Source organism: Pelecanus crispus, chromosome 6 (genome assembly GCF_030463565.1).
Source record: "Pelecanus crispus isolate bPelCri1 chromosome 6, bPelCri1.pri, whole genome shotgun sequence".
NCBI classification, from domain to species: domain Eukaryota; kingdom Metazoa; phylum Chordata; class Aves; order Pelecaniformes; family Pelecanidae; genus Pelecanus; species Pelecanus crispus.
The window spans coordinates 5,064,654-5,086,427 of NC_134648.1; positions in this window are offsets into that span (position 1 = coordinate 5,064,654).

Here is a 21,774-nt window from a genome sequence, read left to right on the forward strand (position 1 = left end):
TTAGTCTCTAATTCAGCAAAAGGCAAAGTCTCCCGGGGAGCTAGTGTTTTTGCTAAAAGTACATACTGCTGCAGATTCTTCATGAAAGTAGTTATGATACAAGGGAGAGGAACTTAATTTAGTATCGGTTAGTCCACTTCGTACGTCCTTGGTTCCACTGAAGTGTTTCATACCACCTCTGGAGATCCTTGTGGTTTTTAAACCATCCTGGGCTGAGAGCGAGCTCACTGCAATTTTCAGGGAATTTCTTTGGGTTCTGATTTTTTTGTGGTGTATTGATCATTTTTTCCCATCTTTGTTCTGTACTGTTGGGGCCCAGCGTCTCCACAGCAATACCCTAACATGAGAGGAACGTACAAGATGCTTATCTTCATTTCTGTAGATGTGTGCAAAGCCTGACCAGATGAGCAATTGCCTTTATAAAATAGTATAGTGCTTAAAATTTGATGCAGGCCTTAACATCTCATTCAGACAATACCTGGTTGGTGGAATTCAAATCAATAAATATATTTTTTCCCAAATTAGGCAGTATATGTGGTTGAACCTCTTTTCCCTCAAAGTCCTGTGCTTCAGTGAATATTGAGAGATCTGCTGCTGCTGCTCTGAATGCACGTAGTGCCTTTGTTAATCACTGACAAATGTTGCTGAAATTGGAGGGATTTATCCTGTAAAACCAGGCGCCTGACTACAAACTTCACTGGACTGGCACTCTGGGTGCCACAAAAATGGATAAAAGACTTTGGTGTGTCTTAGCTGGCTTGCAGCAATTAAAGAGCTGGCTCAGTGAGCCTTTCTACTTAAAGGTGGAAAAACCAGAGTTGTTGAAATCTCTAACTTCACTTCTACGTTGCCCTTGTAGATAAAACTTTCTTCTACGTGTAGACAACACAGCAATGTGGTCTTCTGACCATTTAGCACTGCTGGCATCCCCTTAAGTGTGCAGCTTCATCAGCCTGTGAGAAATTCTTCCATTTTCTGTAGTGATAAAACATAATTATTTTAGATAATTTTGCTGCTTCTGGAAGCAGATTCTTTCATGAGTGTTTGAATTTTTGAACGTAAGGAGAATATGTGAGTGCAAAGTAAATCATTGTCTGATCTATCAAAAAGGACAGAAGTGATACAGCTGGAAAACGGACTTCGTGCTCCGTGACGTGGGATGCACAAACAGCCCACTGGGGAGAAGTTTGTGCATGTGCAAGGGCAGCGTGTCAAATGGACTCTGTTGTTGTTCTTCATGGATAGTATGGAATTGTCTAAACTGCTTTAGATGCTTCGTATTTTTAGGTTCAGCACATGCCCCTGACTCCTCTGCTGCTGACAAATCAAGCATGCGGGCGATCTGTATTTTAAACGTTAACTGCGCTGAAGTTGGCTATCAGGCCGTTTGTATTTGGCTATGTGTCCCTAATTATATGGATAATCATTTGAACATTGCCTAAAGTTTTACTTTGGGAATTTGACTCTTACAAGCCCCGTTTTATAATTAGTTTATTTGCATTCTCTTTATTCCTTATTAATAAATCATGGTTCAGCAGTTTCAGCCCACTACTTTGATCCCAGTGCCTGGTGATTCTCAAACAGTTTCATTCCCTGTTGGCATTTAAAATGCAGCGTTGTGGCAATGCAAACAAGCACGCACAGCTACAGTTTGAAGAATTAGCAATTCTGCATATCCTAACATCCTCATGAATGACTCGCTTCTGTTCGTGTGTGGTTGTTCATTAAGTGAGCAAGGTGAGGTCATTAGTTGGCGAATCCCTGGTGGCATGACCTCATGGTGGAGCTCTGGCAGTGGGTATCAGTGCTTTATGGCATCTGTTACCATTTATTTTATTTATTTATTTATTTATTAAACTTCAGGAGAGATGTTTCAACCGAGGAAGAAGGAAACAAACATTCTGCTTCTAGGAAACTGCAATTTGGGAAACATTCTTCTAATGAGGGGAAAAATAAAACCAACAGATAAACAGAGGCTGCGTGGGAATCAAAGAACTTAGAAAAACATTGATTGTTGATGAATAATTTGACACATGCTCTGACTTGTTCTAGGTAGGTGTGTGTCGGAGCACTGAAATGTCAGCCTCTTCTTTTGGACCCTTCTTTCCTTAAGGTTAGCTGACCTGAGGTGCTTCTCATCGCCTGCAATATGCAGGATGGAAACCTCCTCTGAAGAAAACTGGTTGCAGTGGAGATAGGATGCCTTATACTCCTGGCAGTTTCTTTGCTATCCCTTTTGGTGCCACAGAGGTGCCAGGTACGTGGTTGAAATATCCCTCCCTTTTGCTGTAGGCAGAGGGGCCCGTCTTCTCAGTACTCATTCTGCGATAATAGAGGTAGAAATTAATTCTCTTCTTTTCCTTAGATGCAAATACCACCACTTCTAGTGAAAGAAATCGCTCCAGTCAAAAGGTGTCTGCAGCTTGAAATAGTTTAAGGCCTGTAAATCCTTTAGGGATCAGGTTCGTTTACCTGAATGTACTCCATACTTAATAAGAATTGCTTCATAACACGTCTTGCACTTGAGGCAAGAGGAACACGCAGGACTCTTTCAGCTACATCAGTGACCTTCTGTCTGACCTTTGATGTAATCTTTCTTTGCTATAGCTTCATTGTATATGGCATGGGGAAAAATATCAAGTGCTGCATCTCATTCACAGAAGCACTTTGAAGTTAAAGTCCCCATTATAAAACCATTTTAGATCCCTGGAGGGAAGACAGTAGAACTGCAAGCTGCTAGTCACTTATAGTGCATATATGAAGGAGAATGAAAGTTACATATACATTGTATCATAATATACTTTATCCAAGGGTCTGAGTCTAAATATAGTAGCTGAACAACAATGTATTAGCTCATTAGGGTTCAGTGCTATAAAACTGGGTTGGAAGTAGGCATTTTTCTGAAAGAGTTTGAAATAAAAATACTTCTGAAAGAGATGCTGATCGCAGAAAAGACCTGAAACAAGTGCAGGGTGGTTCATATATGCTGACATGACAAAGGACATGCCTTTCTTCCTATGTGTTCTATGTTAAATGTATTTTCTGCACAGAAGTTTACAAACACTGTAACTGTATCCAGGTGCCTAAAAGCCCGGGCACAAATATTTTCAACATGTGGGGGCTACAGTTCACATTTTCAGTGGAACAGTTAAGGTTTATCAAGGGATTAGGGCAGTAAGCAGTCATGAAGCCTGCCTCTTCCTTATTCTGTGTCTGTGCTGTCTGGTTTTTGTGCAAATTGGGTAACCTGAAAGCCCAGAGAATTATTTGTAAAGTAATGTCTCCCATACAGTTATTGCAAGGCTCTGTTGTCTGACTTCTGCAGTAAAATGCAGGCAATTGCGCTTACCATCCGTCTTAACTTCTGCACCCCCATTAGCCTATCATAGCCGTAACTGGAAGCGCAGGAGAAACTTCAAAATTCAATTAAGTTCATGCAAGTTCTGTATGTTAGTGGCTTGGTAGAAGAAATAGACCCAAATCAGCCCCTTTGTTGGAGAAAGGCGGGGAGAGTTCAGCTGCCCTTCATTGTGTCGCTCCCGATGGAGCCGAAACCGAGGGTGTGGGCTCACCCGTAATGCCGCGCGTGGCTGCGGCCGCAGGTGATGGCGCCTGCGGGAGCACCCAAGGAAGACGAGGTGAAAAGGCAAGGAAGGGCACGTACAGCGCAAATCCATACGCGAGGCCGTAACGCTGTTCGTACAGTTCCTCAGAATCGCATTTCCAATCACTGAACATCGCATTCTGTGCAAGGAGAAGGTTTTGTAGTATCTGCAGCTAAGCAGGAAGAAAAAAAACAGTGCAGCCTTGTTTTAATCTCCTTGCCTCATTGCTGCCTGTCTTATAATGGCTTTGAGCAGCTTCATATGTTAATGCTAAAATGAGCAATAGAACAGTATGCACAACTTAAATTTAAATCACTTAAATGATTAATGTTTAATTTGTTCTTGCAATTATCTCATTCCCAGTGGCAGTGGCAATGGTTCTGAGATAAGGCTTGTTTGTATCATTGAACTGTTGGTGTTCGTTGCCATAAAATGCAATAAAAGCTGATGCGTTCTTGGGTAAAAAAAGATTAGCTTGACTCTGCATACTGAGAAAGTTCAGTATAATTGCAATATTACTTTCTAAGCAGGAACTGGTTCACAGAATTTCTGTTAGCTATTTAATGGATTTATTTATTGTCAGGGAATAAAAAAATTGAAGTACTTTAATTAAAAAAAAACCAACCAAAAATCATTATTTGAAGATTACACAAGCATGTGTAATCTTCAAATAATGATTTTTGGGTTTGGTTTTTTTTAATAGCAATCAATTCAGGTTTCTTTTTTTTTTTCTCAGTCAGATTTCACTGGGACTACTTAAATGAATCAAATTATCTGGTGATAGAAAATTTCCCCTTTGGAGACATTGTGAGTCCCTGGTAGAACTGAGATACTGAAATTTGCTACAAACAAGGCCTTGCTGCCCTGCCACGTAGCAAGAGGAACCTCTTTCTGTACTGATTTAATAATTGTTTTATCTTAAGGAGTGGGACTGCTTTTTTTTTTCCTCTTTATATCAAATTCTGAAGCTGTTCTTTCCAGTCTGTATCAGGAAAATCTTACTAGTGCCAGAGGCCATTAGCTACACCAGTGATGAGCTGAGCTGACCCAACGGTACGGATGTGATACCCTGATCCTTAGCTCTGAATGTCGGAGCAAAGGGAAATTGTGGCCTGTGATTTTTTTTTTTTTTTTTTTTTTAACCTCTCAGTCAGCTTCTACCAAAACCTTAAAATTTCTGCAAAGGGCTTTAAGGCTCTTTCCGTTTAATTTATTCATGGTGTACCTTGGCATGAATTCTTCAATCTGTAGATAAGCATGAAACTTTTCAGGCTATTTGAGCAACTGCCCACCCCTTTATAGCATAGACACAGAAAACTTGGAAGCATTTCGTATTATGTGCCTGCAGCAAAGAGGGATTTTATACCCACAGAAGCAAGAGAGAACCACATTATTGCAGGATCATCTACTTTCCTGGAAAGTAGAGGGACAAACTGTGAAATGTGCATGTGCGATTTAAGTATCCTGGGAATTTAAGCACCTGATGTATAGATTGTATCTCTGAGAATTTCAGCTGCTACAGAGAAATGCAGAGGAGTTGTCAGCTTTTTTCATATTTGTAAATGAAATTAAAAAGCAGACATACTGTAATAATGGAAGTCATCTATTAAACGTGCAATTTGGCCATTTGTTTGGAGATGGCAAAAAGAAATCATAAGGAATATGCATAGTATGCTTCCTCACAAATTCGTAGGTGCTTTCAGCAGATGAGTATCATCTGTTCTCGTGCAGGAACAGGATGGCAGGTTCATAGTAACATTTGTAGGGGCTTAAAATGCAGAACATGCCAGAAGAAAACAGGTCCCTCTGATTTGCGATGCCCATGGGAGCCATTTTCTTCAGTGGGTCATTTTATTTTGTAATAATTGGATGCTATCATTGATTTGAGCTGCAAGCCACCTGGTATCTTACTTAAAGACCATGTTTACTGTCTTAGATGACACAGTCTTTCCCGTTTGGGCTGACCCCTGGAAGTCAGCTGGGTGGCTTATATGAGAAAGCACTGCTTATATAGAATGCCTATGCAGCTTAGTGTTCTCCTGAGAAAATTGTCTTTATATAAAAAATACAAATTGTATGGCTTTAGTCATTCTTGGAATGTTTTCCCTCTACACAGAAATACAACTCTTGCTCTAATATAATATTAAAAAAAAAAAACCAAAAACAACTGTCGTCATCTTGAAGGTCCATGAAGAATTGTATGTTTTACCTTGGTTGAACAGTTTCTCCACTGACATATCAGGCCTCTCTAGTTTGTCCTTGCACAGTCCCCTTTTTCTGAAAAAGGGTAGAAATAAAAAATTTAAAGAAACGCTGAAATCAGTGGACTTTGCAATGGAATCAAATGCATATTGCCTGACTTGATTTGGTCTGTAGACCAGTAAATGACTTGCTCTTTGAAACTCTGATGATAGATGTGGAAAGTGATTAGCCAGCTAATTAACAAGCCGTCGTACTTATTAATCACAGAAAGACTTAGTAAGTCACCAAAAGGTTGGGTTCATGCTGCTTATGAAAAACAGCATGATACATTTTTTAAAACATTTTTTTTAATTGATGAAGAGTAGGATTAATGTGTGTAGGCTGAAGCAGTGGACAGCCACAGATCTCTCTCTCTCTTTCTCTCACACAGCTGAGTAGTTAGATAGCTGTTGTGGCAATCAAGTCCCCAGATTTATGTGGATCTAAACAATTTCAGATATGGCCAAATGAAAACTTAATAATAAAAGGGAATTCAGCTGTGAAATGAACTTCCAGAAATGAGCTAAGCCACAGTTTCCCTGCCTTCAGCCCATGCTGCAGCAACCACCGCTTTCTCTTTGTGTTATAAATCCTTATTTCTGGATTTAAAAGATAGAGGCAAGAGTAGATGACTGAAATGTGCACACGGATTAGAGGATTTTCTCTTTTCTTTTTTTTTTATTTCCCCTCTTGCAATAATTTCAGGAAATACAAAGAAATAATCTTTAAAAGGCAATAAACAGAAATATATTCCTTTTACAGGTATTCTCTCTTAATGTGAGTATGGCATGAAGCAGCATTCAGTCACTGAAATAGAAAAACCTGGGAGTAAAACTAGAAGCAATTACTGGTTTTGTCTTGTGTAGCACAAACCAAAAGCTTTGTCACTTCTGGTGTGCTATAAAGTAAAAGAAATATAATTATAAAATTGTCTAGGCATTTTGCTGAACAGAGACATAGCGCTTACCCTATCTTATACTTGAAGCGACTCCTTCCTGTGGTTCCTGCAGGCTCTCAAGGTCAGCTGCATTCATTTGATGGTAATGGGCTTTGGAAACTGATGCAATCAATATTAGTTCACATGCTTATCTCCTGCCAAGGAGTTCCCTATGCAATTGCCATTCCATTTTACTTTTCTTGAGCTAGTTGAATGCAAAACCAATACATCTTGTGGAAAAACGGTTGCGTAAAGAAACAGTCACTGACTAATTTTGTAATTATCTCTCTATTATTTACCATTCTGATAGTAATCGTCTGTTTAGCAATATATACAGCACCACTGTATACAAAGAACAAAACCAGGCAGTTGATGCTGCTGGGCTAATTTATATTGGTAATGTTAATTTTTCAAGTTACCTGGAAACTAGTGAAGACAGACTTAATTAAAAGTGCCGTACATCTTTTTAAAAATACATGTTTAATGATCTCAAATACTCAGCACCAAGATCATTCTCTTGACCTGATGCTCTGCCAACAGGAGAGGACTAACCTATTTAAAGCCTCCCAGGGAGTGTTTTAGCCGGTTCCTTAGAGAGGGAGGCCCTTCAGGACAAGTCAGGCATGAATATTTTGCGAGGAGACTGAAGATCTGGAGTCTGGCTAGTGAAATGCCTGAGGCACTGGCCAGCTCAGAGTAAGGCTTGCCAGGTAGGTATATCCTGGTGTGGTCGGGAGGATCCAGTTCCCACCACGGGGTTTTGGGGGTTGGTAGGTGTACAGCAGTTCCTTGCTGTGGCTCTTTTCAAAGGCAAGGATGAGGTGACGCCAGCAGTGCGTGCTTACCTCTGCCCACCCCTGCCTCCTGTGCCGCGGGCAGATGTGGGTGTCCGTGATTGGGATGCTCAGCAGAGTGAGCCAGGGGACTAGAGAGCTGCTTGCCACTCTAGGTCCCTGTGTGGGTTACCTTCACAGAGTTCTCCAGCCTCAGCCTCAGCCTGTCTGTTTTGCTGTCCACAGCGGAGTGAATTAATTATCAATGCCGAAGGGTCAAGTTGGACTGAGTTCTTTATAAAAGGAACAAAAAATGATCAGCAGGCTGGAAGACCTCTCCTACGAGGCCAGGCTGAGAGAGCTGGGGTTGTTCAGCCTGGAGAAGAGAAGGCTGCAGGGAGACCTTATTGCGGCCTTTCTATACTCAAAGGGGGCTTATAAGAAAGATGGGAAGAGTTTTTAATAGGGCCAGAGCAATAGGGCAAGGGGTAAAGGTTTTAAACTAAAAGAAGGTAGATTCAGAGTAGATAGAAGGAGGGAATTTTTTACCATGAGGGTGGTGAAACAGAGACACAGGTTGCCCAGAGAGGTGGTAGCTGCCCCATTCCTGCAAACATTCAAGGTCAGGTTGGACGGGGCTCTGGGCAACCTGCTCTCGTTGAAGATGTCGCTCCTCATTGCAGGGGAGTTGGGCTAGATGACTTCTAAATGTCCCTTCCAACCCAAACCACTCTATGATTCTATTAAAAGCTGCATGACCAAAGGCAGACAGTGGATGTGTCTGGCATGAATCCCTTGGCTGGAGAAAGTAATGCGTGAAATCCGGTACTGCTACCAAAGGTAGTTTACATTTATGCATTGTGGATGTTTTATTGCAGTACAATTTTAAAATCCTACGTCTGTTAAAATCCTAAGGGGCAGGTATTGACTACTTGACTAATTTGAAGGTGTTGTGAGGAACATCTTGTTGCAGTGCTACGCTGACTGTGTCTGGTGTCTGTCTTCCAACATGGGCTATTTCAGAAAGCTGTCTAACCTCTTGAAAGACCTAGGTAGTAAGGAATCTGAAAGAATATCTGTTTCCATCCATGTCACTAGTAGAGGCATTTTAGAGGCTATTACATTCCTACATGGTGGGGACAGATTTTGGCTTTATCAAATAAAATCAAACAGAGTATGTAATCTGGTTGTCTGTCTGTTTTACGCAACATTGCTCTTTTGCAGCAAGCCATTTCCTATGGAAAACTGCTTCTTGACCGAATTAGTTTTATCTGCAAGAGTTGAAAGATCTGGATGCTGTAGAGGTTAGAGGATAATTTCCTCTTGAAGGATTCGCTGGTATGTCTACGTCAATATACTACTGTAAAAGCTTCCTTATAGCTCTTTGTAATTTCTGTTTTAAAGATGTTTGACTCAAAGATGCAGCGCACACTGATATCATGCGTGGACATTTGGTCACTGCTTGGAGGGAAACGTGCCATCTGCTGAAGCAAAAACGTTTCCTCCAGGTTTTCTTGATGGTCTCTCATGCACGTAATAGTTGAGTCCAACTCTACTTAGTACAGCAGATCTAATGGGATCTGCAGGTCGTAGCCTGTAGCAATCTTCCAAAGCCATGTAATTAAAAACTAAACATTTGTGTTGTCTGTAGTTTCTAGTCGCAACTGAGGTGTCACATTTTCCCTTTCCTTGGTCTGTCATCTCTGGCAGTTTGTAAGGACCTCCTAGCCAGCCTAATTAAATAATCAAAACTGCTGCTTCCCTCTCCATAGCTTGTTCTAATTTCTTTAACCAGTATTTTCCAGAACTTAACAAAGCAGTAAAAACAGTAATTAGGGCTCTAATTGGTTATAAATAATAATATAACAGACTTACTGTCAAAATAACAACTACAAAGCAATCTGCTCTTCGCGAATCTTTCAAATTCCCGGCGCTAAGGCATTCAAAGTAGTAAATTATATTACAGTAATTTGCTTCAAAAAAAGATATACCCTGTAAATTTATTTTATCCTGACAGCTGTGACAAGCTGCACGCTGAAGTACGTATCTGTTTCAGGGCTGGTTGCTCATCTCTATTCTCCTGATCTATAGCGCCGATTAAATGATTGCGTCTGCTCCTGTACAAAATTTTGTATTTTTACTGTTTGCTATGTATCTAATTCATAAGCTGTGTGTTGTGTGGTTTTTGTGTGTGGTTTTCCTTTTTTTTTTTTTTTTCTTTCTCGGCTTTGCAATCCTGGCAAAAATCTTATCAGCCCCAACGTAGTGTTGCTAGACTGTTTTCTTTGTCTCTTGCAGCTGGTAAATTATTAATGAAGCCGCTGAAGGGGAGCGGGGTGGTCGGGCAGCGCGGGTGGGGTTGCTGGTAGGAGAAGACGGGCAGGGGGAAGTTGGGGGAGCCCCAGGCAGCTGATGGGGGGTGCAGATGGTAGGAACGCACAGTTCAGTGACCGCCAGGTTTCCCCACGTTGATTTTTTTCTGCCTGAGGGCAGGACAAAAGGGTACTTTTCAACAGCAATGACGGAAGGAAAACAGATGGATGGAATATGTGAGAAGAGCTTGTGGCAGTGAGAATTCACACTTTATAGATAATGATAGTTTAGCATTCTTAATCTTTTTATTCTTACTCAAGCCACTGAAAATTGATTAAAATGTTATTTGGAGTCTCCCCTTACAAAATGAATAAAAAACAGCAGTGGGGAAACACATCTAATGCTTAATACTTGCATGCTGGTTGAGATGCTGCGTAGTGCTAATGTCTTTTATTGACATAGAGCGTTCCCTGTGATTCATGAGTAATGATGAGGTAATCTAGAGACGGGTCTCTTTCCACCCACCCAAGAGTGATAAATACAACCTTTGGCAGAATCCTCAGCTTGCTCATTTGCCATAAAACCCTCGAGAAATCTCTCATGTATGAGAGACACAGCTGCAACAAACAGCAATATTCACTGCATATTTTTTTTATTTCCTTTTTTTAGAGGAAAGGTGACAGTGCTTACTGAATAATTTAATGCTATAGGGATCTTATAAATGTATAGACCTTTTTGGTAAGCTGATAAGATTTGATAATGTGTTTGAAGGGTGGTTTTAGTCTAAAAGTATTGTAGTTTATTATGCAATCTACTAGGAAAGGGGAGGGAGGCTTTTTTTCCCCCCTCTCATCACTCTTGTAGGTGCAAGCACTGAACCTCTAGTCATTTTGGCTATTACATGAGGAGGGGAATAAAAAAGTCAGCAGTAAGTCATAGCTAAAAGGCATAATCTCAGGTTAGAGCCGTTTCTTTTTCTGAAATATGCTGATTCAGGAGGAAATGTGCCCAGGAAGGTTGACTCAGCTCTTCTTTCTTCCAAGGCAAGATACCCAAGAGGCTATCCCACCACAACAGGATTTTATTTTCAGTATTGAAACTAAGATTTTTGTTTGCTCGACATAATTATTGTGACTCTCTTGGCATGCTTCCCAAGGCTTCTCAAAGCCGGAGTCAAAATGTTCTGACTTGTCTGCTGAAGCATGCGCTATCGCTTTCTCCCCCAGCCGTGGTAAGTGGCTGCGTTTCAGTAATGCTGCAGGTATTTGCAGATACTTTGGCACCTTTTTTTTTTTTTTTTTTAATGGAAGTTATTTCTTTTTGGAATTTGTATGCAAAGTATTGTTTGAGCATTTTTACAAAACTGTTTTGTCAATTAAAGATGAGATGATTGCATTTGAAATTACAGAAGAAATATTAATTCAAGAAGAGACTACTTGCTGCATGGTACTGATTCTGGGAGAATGTCTCAGGCACCCAAAAAAGAACGATCTAGAGTGGCAATTTCCATCCAGTGGTACTGTAAAACATTTGTGTATTTTCTATAGAATGCTTTTTCTCAACAACACTGTTCTCAGGATGTTCAGTGCTTTATGCATGCACAAATGGGTTAATAAAGGCAAAGCCTAGTGAGCAGTGTGTGTCAGAGGGAAGGTATACGACAAGTAACTTGAACAAGCTGGATGAAGCTGCCCCTCTTGGTGTATTTGCTTTCCTTGTGTTGTAGTATGGAGATCGTAGCACACAAGGCATTGCCGAGAGAGATAAATGCCTCCTTAGATGGATGGGCTCCCCAAAGGTGGCTGTGAGGAGAGGAGCAGAGCCCTTTAAAGCATTGATTCTCTTTGCCCTCACCACATACTCATGCTATGCGTATCTAACTGGAGGTTGTCTTTCCTTATATGTTAGTTACCTAATAAAAATGCTTTAACTGTGATTGCACATGTTAGACATGGTCCCTTCTTGCTAAAGGTTATGGGGCAGGGAAGAGTGTATATCCTCCATCCTCTTCCCCTCCAGCATTCTTGTTGAAAAGGTTAATTGGTGAATGTATTTATAATTAGTATTTGGATGTATAATTTGTCCATATATCAGAGCTAAATTATACGGTTAATTGCATTTGTAGCTCTTGCTTGGTTTGACTCACAAGCCCGTTGAAGTGGGTCTAAGATAAGCAGTTTGTCTTGTAAATTGGTTAGAACATAGCTCCTGGTGGATATTGAGCTATAAAAGGAAATTTTAAATTGCTAGCTTTTTCCCAATGCCTGTTGAGGTGTGTGTACGCTGATCTGCTTGGCGAGAGCATTTTCCACCTGCCTCGCAGGAGAGGCTGCTCGGTAGGGTTTGGTCACTGTTTGGAAGGGCAGAACCTGCCCTCTGCTGGGTTCTGCAAGTAGTACCAAACTGATAATTTGCAGAGCTTCATATAAAGCCAGTAAATTGCATACGGAGCTTTAATCCACTTCTGCTAGTCTGCCCCAAAACTATCTAGTTTTTCTTCTGTTTCAGCACGCTGACTCTTTAAAAATGCGTTAAACTAACTCACTGAAAATGAGCAGGCAAAAAAAGGTACCGTGTGCCTCAAAGGTGGCTTCAAACAGTTATAAACTGAAGATTAAATCTGGGTATTTGAGTTTCAGCTAGAGTGTGTTGGTGGCAACTTGAGACAGCAGTCAGTGCTGAGTTTTTAATGCGGTTTTGGATTGAAAGGTGTTGTATAAAGCTGGAGTTAAGAGTCTCTCAAAAATTTATACAGACCAAAAGCAACCCAAAGGGTGGAAATGCAGATCCTGACATACAAATGAAGCGTTAGGAGCAACGAGCCAGCTGGAAATAGATCTGGGCTGGTCGTTGTCCCATCCTACGGCGCTATCTGTCCATTAAGTTGTTTGCGTGACCATGTTTGTATTTATTATATGAAAAGTTGGGTTAGATGTGTTGCTGAGAGCGATAGAGGCTGCTGAAAAAATGAAAAGGGGTTAAAAGGGGAAGACTGGCCAAAGGCTCGAATAGCAAATATTCCTTATGGGAAGGAGGTTTTCCCTTCAGGAAGGAACCCGTGGTGGATGGCTCCCCTGTCTCAATCACATCTCTTGCTTGACTTCTAACCAGAAATCACCTTTTAAAGGTGAAAAAAACCCCCAAGAAATAGCAGCTAAATCCAGCCTGGTTTGATATTTAAGGATCATTACTGAACTTTGGGTTCAATAGTGGAAGATGTTATTGTCATACAAAAACTGTATCCATTTATCATCCACTAAAACTAAGGAGAAAAGCCTGTGCTGGCCCTCAGTATGAAAAAAAAAATGATGATAGAATCATAGAATCATAGAATCATCTAGGTTGGAAAAGACCTTTAAGATCATCCAGTCCAACCATTAACCTACACTACCAAGCCCACTCTAGACTAATCAAGGGTAGACTAGACTAAACCATATCCCGAAGTGCCACATCTACCCGTTTTTTAAACGCCTCCAGGGATGGTGACTCCACCACCTCTCTGGGCAGCCTGTTCCAATGCCTGACTACCCTTTCCGTAAAGAAATTTTTCCTAATTTCCAGTCTAAACCTCCCCTGGCGCAGCTTGAGCCCATTTCCTCTTGTCCTATCGCTAGCTACTTGGGAGAAGAGACCAACACCCACCTCACTACAACCTCCTTTCAGGTAGTTGTAAGGATGTGAGGAGGGGGTTGATGATTTGTAAAAGGAAAGGGACAAGTTGGGGACACTAATCGGTATTGCATGGCTCTCGAGGCACGCTGCTTGGCAGAGGGACATAGTGCTTGAATATTTCTCCCCTGCTACATACTAAATGAAAATTTAAACTCAAATCCCAGCTGCCAAGATAAACGTGCAGCGAGGGTATTATTAGCTTTATATTACGCTTGTTATAGATGACCTAATGACAAAAGAAATTTAATTTAATAAAACCTAGACCCATACAAGGTAGCCTAGCTCTTCACTTTTTGATCTGCTTCGGTAGTTGTAAAGCAGAGAGAAGCCCCCATCAAGTAGGTTTGAGGAGACAGCTGTGGCAGCAATTGACGTTAAATAGCTATTTCAATTCCTCATTTACTAAAGTCAATAACATGATTTTAAAATGGCTTCTATAACCTCATACGCAATATTGTCCTCCTTGGCCTTTCACAGCTGAGCTTGATAGTGCTTGTTCAACAGGAATCCTGGGAAGCAACCCAAACCTGAGGACCTCTGTATGGCAAAGGTTAAGCGTGTCCTTGTGTGATCTCCTTGACAGGGTTTGGAAGACATGGCACCTTAAAGAAGAAAGCTTCAGTTGTGAAATGTAGTAAATTTAAGCTCCTGGAGAGTTACAGAAGGTTACGAGTGGCCAAAGGGTTGTGGTGGAAGGCAAGTGACTGCTCAGGGATGCCAGGACGTAATGGCTTTCCTCAATGATTTAGTTGCATGCCACCAATCACATCGCATCTGAGGTGAATTACAGTTGTTCAAATTCAACCACTGATCTTTACAATGACTTGAAATCCCAGTGGTGCTAGATGATAAAAATTTTCTGTTCCCCCCCCCATATTACTAGAGGAAAAACAACGAAGCAAATGGTACAAAATAACCAGCTGATGGCTGGCTAGCCATGTGATTTATGGTATTACATATCAAGACTTGGTTTTACATAGAAGTGGGAAGAATTAGGGGCTTTCCTGAACGGATCATACTTTTATCTGCTCCCTGAACAGCGTTGTTTTTATTTAGTTTTAGTTCAGTTGATCTCGGCATAGATCTTTTAACCAACTCGTTAAATCAGTGTCTCTTTACAACACCATTATAATTACTTTAAATTTATGAGCACTGTTTATGTACATCTGCCCCTGCATATATAGGGTTAGATGCCTCAACCTTCGCGGTGGTCCACGCAGATGTTTGACTGGCCATACCTCTTTAGGATGAATGCTCGTCTCTGCAGGACTGAGACAGCATTTGCTAATAGCAGCACAAGTGTTTCTTGTATCTAGCTGTGGGGAGGGATAATAACGAGGCAGTCATTTCCTCCGCGTGCTTTTGTGTTATTCCCAGGACAGAAGTTAATGACTAGCAAACAGCGTCGCAGGGGAAAGGGAATGTAGAAGTCCTGCCTGTGTGTATCTGTTGGGAATCCCATCTAAAGCTATTCTGTTGAGTTAATTTGATAAATACTTTAGGAAATTACAATTGGGAAATTGTAATGTATGCTTAATGCCTCTGTGCAACACACAACGAGCTGGGTTTGACTCTTCGTGCGCCTTTGGCAGCTATAGGAACAAAAATGTGGCCTCAGCTCCGAAATGAGATTGAAGGGCCCACCGGGCAAGCTGGCATTAGGAATCTTTAAAAAGAGTATCAAAGTTTAGATGAAAACATTGTGGGAAGGTTTTGAACAAGTAAATGAATAAATATGTTGGGTTAAAATGCTTCTAATCAAAACCAACCCTATCAACTGGGAATACCTGAATTTTAGATTTCTGAAACGGTTATAATTTGTCCTGGACCTACAGGATTACTGGAGTGGTAGCCATAGGTCACAAAGTATAATAACAGGAGGTTTGGAACCAGCATTAAAATCTATTTTTATTTTATTTTACATTATGGTTCCTGTATGTTCCCCATCCTGGAAGCTGTAATGCGTGTGTTGCTTTCCTACAGTGAATTTGAGTGAAACCTCTGGTGAGTCAATGTAACTGCGAATGGAACCAGGCGTACGCATCCATTACGGCTCTGGGGCCTTTCCTTTGGGAGGGAGGCGGGAGGGAATACAGGTCCTTCATGACCGAGCCACCCTCTTCCCTAGCCTCGAAGGAAGTGGCAGCTCTTTGCCCATCCGCACACTCCTTGTAGAGGCACTTTTGCTTGCCCAACCCAGCGCAGGAAGTTAAAGCGGCAGAAAAAGAACTGCAAAATGCAGCTGCGGGAGCATGAGGCTGGGCCAGAGGTGGCCACTGGGCCAGTCCTGCCTCTGGAAACTGTTAACTCAGCTTAGCCGGGTTGTAAAACTGCCGCCGAAGTGTTAAAATGTCGCTTTTTTGGCTTTAGCTGATGCAAAAACATGTAGATTTCTTAAAGTCCTTATTTGCATGTTTTAGCAGTAGCGTGTTAGACTATGTTAAAGGAGTGGTGGTGGTGGTCTTAATATCCATGTATGTGATATATAAAACAATACAGGAGAAGCCTTATAGCAACTAGACGCACAATTTTAAAACTTAATTTTTCCTCTAAAAACGTGCAAGTGAATGCGGCCAACTAATTCGTTTACAGCAACAGCACCAAAATGAGAGGTGTCTCTCATTCCCTACTTAATGGTGTTGTCATTCAAGTTTTCAGTCCAAGTGTCTGAAAAAAGAAAACCCAGCCAGGGACTTGTGTGAATGCTTTCCTGCCAGATTCACAATGCAGATTTTAGGGCAATGCAGATTTTAGGGCAATGCAGATGCGTTGCAATTAAAGGTAAGGATTGCACATATTCAGGGATATCTGCTAAATCATCCTCCTTCATAAACCCTCCTCTTCCTCTGCAGCAGTTTCCTAAAGTTAAGTTTAGATGGAAAGACTAATGTTTATTACGGGTACCGGGCACAGTTTGCTGTATGCGTATTTTGTAACAGGCAGATGAGCAGTGCGAGAGAGCAGGGTTATAGAGGGGCTCTTGCCTGTTACGCTGTGGATGTTTTCAAAATGTGCACTTGAAAAGAGTGTATTAGCTAAAAACATACAGAGGAGACAAATTCTTACTTCTTATTCAAACATTAATATACGTATCCTGTCTCCACTCTGTTTTCTGGTCAGTGAACTAGAAGGTGCTTGGCCGCTGTCTCCTGCCAGGGTTTATTCAGGATGGGGAAACCAACACCACAACTGCACTGAAGTTCAGACGTTCAGAAGGGAAAAATTATATGCAAGGCTTAGAGCAACAGTGTTCATACTTATGAACACTTTAATACAACGGACAAAGCCAAAATATGCTTCTTGATGATACTTTAGATTCCTTCTGTTCTCATGTGGAAACGTTCAAACCCAGAATAAGTCGTTTAAAAGCAGATACTCATAGATGAATAGAAAGGAGGTATTGGTAACTTCTCCAGCGTGATTTCATTTGGTTTTATTTTCCAGGAATGTGTAGTTTCTTTTTTTGTTAAGTACAATTTCACAAACAAAATACGATTGATCAAAAGTCACTGGCCAAAGGGCAGCTAGTGAGGATGCTTGTAAATAAATATATGGAGATATTAGTCCTGCTCTGGAGCATGCGCATGATTTTACACCAAGCAATTCCAGTGGCTTTAAAATAATATATCAGTAAAATTTAGAAGTGTTTGCAGAGAATGGAGGCTGAATACTGAAAGTAAAAGAACTTGCAGTGCTTCCAAACGGAGGAATGGTAGCTGAGGGGGAAAAAAACCACCTGGAAAATAGATTCTGGGGCAACAGACAAACCTTGATTTTTAGGGTGGTTATAAAAGATTTCTGACTGCTCAAGTGGGCTGTAAAGTCTCTCTGTTTGCACCATCTGAAAGCCACAGCTATCCCTGAACCGCATAGTGTAAGCTGCTTGCAATTCATCTGCTCTGTCCTGGAAAGGAGAAGAGCAAATTGACCCCACTGGCATTTAAACCTGCGGATTTAAGGAATATTTTACTTGAGATTAGACCACTAAGCCGTTCCTTCTGGCTATTTAAACAATTTTATTTTAAGAAGGACATAGGAGTGCAAATATTATTGTTAACTGTACTTGGAGGTAGGCACTGTGTATTTCTATCGCTGGTGAGTTTGTTTTGTCAGCCACTTTATTTTTGAAGGGATAGCAATGGGTTGGTTAAGAATGCCTTACGGTTGCTGTGAACTAAAATTTTGGTTATTCCTTTTCTGTTGGATCTGTTTGATCACCAAAAAGGTTTCTTTCCCCCTTGGTTACCATCTTCTGCCCCAGGTGCCGGGGAAGGTCAAGGTAGCTCCGAAGCCCCACAGGCGAGAGAAGCTGGGGAAGGTTCCTAAGTTGTACTGATGGGTGCGGATCTGTCTTTCATCTGCTCACCACAAGCTGGCTACAGCAAATTTGCATGAATTTATGATATGGAAAAATGTCACTGACAAATTGTTGCATTCATTTCGCTTGCCCAAAGAGGGATATAAACGCACATTATAGCTAAGAAGCTAAATGGCCCAGTTCATAGCATCGATCTTTGCCTTATTGGGTGTAAGCATTCAGAGGTAAAGGAAAAGAAAAGGCTTCTGAACCTTGATAAAACCCATCTTCAATTGTTTCAAACATTTGCTTTTTTTTTTTTTCTTTCTTCCTTCTTTTCCTCCTAGAGCAGCTAGTCTTTTTTTAATATCCAAAACACTGGCCATTTGTATACATTTGGTTTCATATTCACGGTAATATTTTCCAAAAATAATAATATACGGAGCAGAGAAAATAAACTGCCTCAAGCATGCAGATAATAATTCAGGAACATTTTTCACTATGCAGCAATGTATTCCTAAAATACCTTTGCGGCATGCTGCCTTTTGTTTTAAATAATTCTTGATATTTCAGTCATTTGGATCCTGCTGTTTGCCTGTTGCTGCAGGGTACGGTTTGTAATTTGTTGACAACAGGGGGCAGAGTGAGTTTATGTTTTAAAGGAAGAGAAATCGCTGTCAGAGGAGTCAATGATTTTTTTTTTTTTCCAAATGTAAGCCTCATCTTACTGAAAGAGATAATAGCAAGTACTTCTCTGTTTAAATCTGCTGTACAGAACTTGTGGATGTCTAAGCATTTTAAGGGTTCGGTTGCTATCCTAGATCCTCTTTTATAAAGCAGATAAGGCAGTTAATCTATAAGTTTGTATTTATTTAGGTGGATTCAAAATCTTTTTATTAACTGTTTATTTAATTTTAGCCACCCAATATGGCTCTGGCAAGCTCTCAGCATACTTCTGGCTGCCTTGACTGTCTAAAGAGACTTTTGGCAGGGTCCTAGGTCTGGGATTTGCACGCTTTTTCCATCCTAACAAGCATGCTTGAGGCGCCTAACCATACTTAGAAAATAAAAAAGGAACAAACTTCACTTAACCATGAAAGGAGTAGGAAGGGAATCTGTTGCTGCCGTTATTACCTCCACACGCCTTGATCTAATTTGGACTTTGATGCTGAACAAGTGGCAACCTGGTTTCTGTTGCACTTAAAGAAAGGCACAAAAGCATCCTAAACTGCCTTTGTGATTATTGCTTTCTTTTATTTAAAGTAGCAGAGCATAACTCTGAGGGTATAGTCGTAACGTTTTTCAAATATTCATAGTCACCTGACAAGGTAACGCGTTGCTTCTGGCACAGACTGCAATCCTAATTTCATATTTTAAGGCTTTTTCTAAAATTACGAGTTGTTCATTGTGCATTCAGTGGTGCTGACATGAGTTGCATATGAATATGTATAAGAACTGTCACCTACGGAAAATATTTGCAGGTCCCATCAGAGCTGTGAATAACAGCTCGCAGATAACTCGGTAAATGAAGTGCTCAGCTATGTACTTTGTAGGACATAGCCTTGAATTTTCTTTCTCTGAATGTTGGAATTGGGTTTCTTGATACATCTGATGTATAGTCAGAACATAGACTTCTTTGTTTTCAGCTGACCCAACTGAATTATTAGGGGCATTGTTAAGGCAATGGCTAAGGGCAGTCTTCGTTTAGACTAAGACATTGGAAATTCCATGTACGTTCTTTATATGGAAATGTTTATACAATATAAACTGCTTAGTAAAGCAACTCTTTTTCATCTGGACAGCCTCTCCATACAATGCATCATGCCAGACAATAGATGAAGTGTTTTAATGGCGGTAAGCAGTGTGCGTGTATATGTATATACATATTAAAAATATATATATTTATAGATATTCAACCACATGTGAAATGTCCTTTCATTTCCTGCCTTTTAAGGGGAGACTATTGCATAGCTACCTACCCCCAGTAGGATGTTTAGCTCCCACATTTGAATGCCTCAGAGCTCATTTTTTGAAACGGGCGGCAGACAAATACCTACCTGTTATGAATGGGCCAACATATCCCTTAGAAGCTGTGATCAAAAGTCACAGGTTTTGCAGCGTGTTGCAAAAAAACAGGGAAATCACTTTGAAATGGTGATAGCATGTGTAGTAGCTATTTAAAATACTGCTACTAATAATAAATTTCTGAAGACAATATTCATCTAATGTGTAAACTTTTGCATGTTCTCTGTGTAGCAGCAGAGACACAGTGTTTCCCAAAATAAGTTTTACTGTTTCAAATAACTGCAAATAAAAATTGCAAACATCTTTGTCATTTGTGCTTACAGACGTGTGCTCAAAAAAATCTGTTCTAAAACTATTTCTTGTACAGTTGCTCTTAGGGATGAAAGGAAGGCAAAGGCAGCACAACAGAATGCTCTTTCTGTAATATTTATATTTGTGATGTAAATAATTTAGTCTAGATTATATTCCAATATTTCCTTCTCACTTTAACGGAGATATGGAAACAGCCTATCCCCCTTACCTACAGCGTGCACTGTCCAAATGTGGATTCTCTTAATATTTAACCGTCAAGTATCCAGCTGTTTCCCATATTATGAGATGGCCGCCTTTCTGCATTTAACATCACCGATGTACCCAGGTACTTTAGATGCTGTGTGACCCTTCGTTAAATCAGTGTAATGTGTATTGACGTGAGGCTGCTGCAGCTCAGATACGAAAAAAAAAAAATTGAGGTATATGAAATAAATATACCCTGAAGTATCACTGACTTTGGCATGAAATAGTATGTGCTTAGGGATTTCCCTGGATAGGAATGCTTCTCTACAGTAGGCAAAGTTATCCTGTAAGGGACCGCAACCTCTGTGCTATAGCCGAAGTGGTTACAGACAAGTGAAGCCACGCTGGCTATTTAATGCCTAGTTAAGAGCTGCTTGTCCCACAGTTCTCGTTCAGCTTTCACTCCAATATTAATTTTGTCCATGAAATGCTTTCCAGTTTTATACTGTTTTATCGATGCGCTGACACACTGAAAATTCAAATGTGGCTTAAAAATAGATATACTGGAAGTATTACATGGTAAGTGTAAATTGTCAGAATTGGTTCTACAGAGCCATAGCCATTAACTTTTATCCCCGATGGTTGTACATTCAGCTCTGATCATTTTTAACTCAGAGACAATGCTACATGAAAAGGTTTCTTATTAATTTGTCACTAAATATTAATGGATTGAGCTGTGAATTTTGAATGTATGCCATTCCGAATTATTTCAAAATGCAACGTGTATTTTTACTTTTGAAATAGAAATGCCAAGTGCAACTAGAGGAAGTTGGTGGTTTGATTTTTAGATGCACAGTGCTCCTTCTCACAAGCTTCCTTCTGAGGAAGACTAGAAAAGTTCTCGGCAAGTTTTAGTAGGGCTGGGCGAGAACAGCTTTTGTTTCTGCTGTTGATCTCGTAATAGTTATAGATTTGGTTGCCTGTGTCATAACCTCGCGTTGGGATAATTTGAGAAAATGAAGTGCCAATGGAGTCACAGGTGAAGTCAATTACCCATGGTTCCGGTAAGACCTGGTCATGAATTTCTGAGTTTTATGTGGATCCACTTCTTGCTACGCTGGTGATTGTGCATGGCTGGTAAATGAGTAAAAGTCCTCTGGGCTTCATTTGTGGTTTGTTGTTGCGCTGTCTCCTGAAGCCGCAGCTGAATCTGGACAATACCGACTTGAAACCAAGCAAGCAAGACGGCACTGCTGTACCGTGGTCTTTGAGTGGCCATTGGGCCCATCCTCCCTGAACAGAAAGGAGCAGATGCCTTGCAGTGACACACACACACACAAAAAGGACTGTTGCTATGTGTAACTCTGAAAAATTGATCTCATCATTATGAAATATTTACTGAAATTCAGCCTGAGC